The sequence below is a fragment of the Saimiri boliviensis genome, chromosome 7 (genome assembly GCF_048565385.1).
Source record: "Saimiri boliviensis isolate mSaiBol1 chromosome 7, mSaiBol1.pri, whole genome shotgun sequence".
Classification (NCBI taxonomy): Eukaryota; Metazoa; Chordata; class Mammalia; order Primates; family Cebidae; genus Saimiri; species Saimiri boliviensis.
Genome location: NC_133455.1, coordinates 111,179,684 through 111,182,951, shown reverse-complemented (window position 1 = coordinate 111,182,951; position 3,268 = coordinate 111,179,684). Strand labels below are relative to the sequence as shown.

The following is a 3,268-nucleotide window of genomic DNA, read 5'->3' as shown; positions in this document are numbered from 1 at the left end:
CTCCCCAGTAGATATGATTACAGGCACCCATCACCATGCCTGGCTAATTTTTTGTATTTTTAGTAGAGACAGGGTTTCACTGTGTTGGTCAGTCTGGTCTCAAACTCCTGATCTCAGGTAACCCTACCTCAGCCTCCAAAGTGCTAGGATTAGAGGCGTGAGCCACTGCGCCCAGCAAAGTTTTATTGAGCACTTACTGCATGCCGGGTGCTCTGTATGTCCCTGGAGATGCAACTGTGAGCAAAACAGATATGGCCTCTCCAAGCTCACATGAAGTAAATCTTGATTTTATGTTCCGGCAAGGGCTGTAAAGGAAAGATTGCTGTGTTATGAAAACATAGAAGACTGATCTAGTGGGTGTGGTGGAGATGTTTGGAAAGACTTTCCCAAGGAAGCAATCTTGAGCTCAGATCTGAAGAATGAGCTAATTAATTACAAGGGAAAGGGGCTTATGAGCCTTTGGTTTAGAAGGAACCTGAAATCAAGCCAGGCCTAGACTGTGGTCTTTAAGCTCAGAGCAGTGGGTAACTGCTGAGGTGTTTTAAGTAGGAGATTGACATGACCAGATTTGCCTTTTGAGTAGGCAACTGTGCCACTTTTGTATATTCATACAATGAAAAGGTTATGCTGCACTGAAAATAAGCAGACTTGAATGACGTGTCTCAGCATGAAACTTCACACAGATGTAAGATTGAGTGGGCTGGGGTGGGAAGCAAGTGACAGAAAGATACATACAATGTAATTTTTTTTTTTTTTTTTTTTTTTTTGAGACGGAGTTTCGCTCTCGTTACCCAGGCTGGAGTGCAATGGCGCGATCTCGGCTCACCGCAACCTCTGCCTCCTGGGTTCAGGCAATTCTCCTGCCTCAGCCTCCTGAGTAGCTGGGATTACAGGCATGCGCCGCCATGCCCAGCTAATTTTTTGTATTTTTAGTAGAGACGGGGTTTCACCATGTTGATCAGGATGGTCTCGATCTCTTGACCTCGTGATCCACCCGCCTCGGCCTCCCAAAGTGCTGGGATTACAAGCTTGAGCCACCGCGCCCAGCCCATACAGTGTAATTTTATCTCTGTGAAGCATAAAATATTCATGAAAGTATACAAACACATATATGGACCCAATAAACGTTGTAAAAATATAAAGACCTGTAGAAAAGGATAAATGGCAAAATCAGGATATAGTTATCTCTGGAATGAGGAGAGGATTACAAGAGGGACAGAACTCTGTTTTGTATTTTTCTTTTTTAGAGATGGGTATCTCACTATGTTGGCCAGGTTGGTCTCAAACTTCTGACCTCAAGCAACTCTCCTGCCTTGGCCTCCCAAAGTGCTGGGATTATAGGCGTGAGCCACAATGCCCAGCCAACACATATATTTTTAAAAATAAGTTGTTGACCAGGTACTGTGGCTCATGCTTGTAATCCCAGCACTTTGGGAGGCCAAGGTGGGAGGATCGCTCGAGTCCAGGAGTCTGAGACAAACCTGGACAACATGGTAAAACCCCTTCTGTATAAAAAGTGCTAGGTTGGCCGGGCGCGGTGGCTCAAGCCTGTAATCCCAGCACTTTGGGAGGCCGAGGCGGGTGGATCACGAGGTCAACAGATCGAGACCATCCTGGTCAACATGGTGAAACCCCGTCTCTACTAAAAATACAGAAAAATTAGCTGGGCATGGTGGCATGTGCCTGTAATCCCAGCTACTCAGGAGGCTGAGGTAGGAGAATTGCCTGAACCCAGGAGGCGGAGGTTGCGGTGAGCCAAGATCGCGCCATTGCACTCCATCCTGGGTAACAAGAGCAAAACTCTGTCTCAAAAAAAGAAAAAAAGTGCTAGGTATGGTGGCACACACCTGTAGTCCTAGCTACTTGGGGGTTGAGGTGGGAGAATCACTTGAATCCAGGAGGTTGAGGCTGCAGTTAGCAGTGATGGTGGCACAGCACTCCAGTCTGGATGACAAAGTGAGACCCTGTCTCCAAAAAAAAAAAGACTTGGCACAGTGGCTCACACCTGTAATCTCAGCCCTTTCAAGATTCCACCACTAGCTTTGCGCAGTGGCAGTATCGTAGCCAATGAGGTAGAGCCGAGGCACGATTATTGCTAATTGAAAACTTTTCCCAATACCCTGCCATGACGACTTGAAACATAGTCAGCATTAGCAATTTTTGACCGTCTCTACAGAGACTGAATTTAAAAAAAAAAAAAAAAAAAAAAAAAGATTCCACCACTGACTTCAACCAAACACCTAGCATTGCTCCTCTATCTTTGCCTGTTAAGAGATCACCAAACAGAGTCGTTCTGGTAGGTCTATGGAGAATGCACAGTAAAGGTTTTCTTTCTTTTTTGAGAAAGGGTCTTGCTCTGTCACCCAAGCTGGAGAGCAGTGGTGTAGTCTCAGCTTACTGCAACCTCCACCTCCCGGGTTCAAGCAATCCTCCTGAATAGCAGGAACCACAAGCCCTTGCCCCCATGACTGACTAATTTTTTGTGTGTATTTTTTGTAAAAACAGGGTCTAACTATGTTGCCCAGGCTGGTCTTGAACTCCTGAGCTCAAGCGATTTGCCCACCTCAGCCTCCCAAAGTGTTGGGATTACACATGTGAATCATTGCACCTGAATCACAGTAAGGGTTTTCATGTCCTCTGCTTCACCTTTATATGAGAGAGGGCTTGAAAACTCCACCCTCTGATCCTTGCCATTTTTGGAACATGGAGAAGCATGAAGCTCAATTGTATATGAGTATATTTCTCTTTTCATAAATATTCATGTTGACTCCTACAGTTTATGGAATATGTATATTGCACCACCCTGATCAGCATAATTTCCTGTTTTCTTTGTCCCTCCCTCAAAGCGCCTGTTTCTGGCTTCCCGCAGGAGGCTATGCTTCAGGCTGTCACCTGCAGGCCACCACACTTTATGAGAAATAAAGCTCTCCTTTCCAGATTTATGAACCCCATCCTTCTTTGATTGACAGAATGTAAAAAAGTGCAGCCACTTTGAAAACAGTGTTTCTGTAACAAGTTAATCATAACCCGGAAATTTCACTTCTACGTATATACCAAAAAGAATTGAAAACAGATGTTAAAAAAATTTATACACACAAAAAAAGAAAAAAATTATACACAAATGTTCATAGTAATGCTAATCACAATAGTCAAAAGAGGGAAAAACTCAAATGTCCATTAATGGATAAATGGATAAATTGTGGTATATCTGTACACTGGGATATTAGCCATAAGAAGGGATTTAGTACTGACACATGCAGCAGTGTGG

The 3,268-nt window shown here is 44.2% G+C and overlaps 1 non-coding gene across 1 annotated transcript; it reads left to right on the top strand.

Annotated features, from left to right (window-relative positions):
• Positions 1-2,038: 2,038 nt before the first annotated feature.
• On the top strand, positions 2,039-2,179 carry LOC141585245 (U4 spliceosomal RNA). Its single transcript, XR_012518640.1, has one exon. It is a non-coding gene; the product is annotated as a U4 spliceosomal RNA (small nuclear RNA).
• Positions 2,180-3,268: the final 1,089 nt, after the last annotated feature.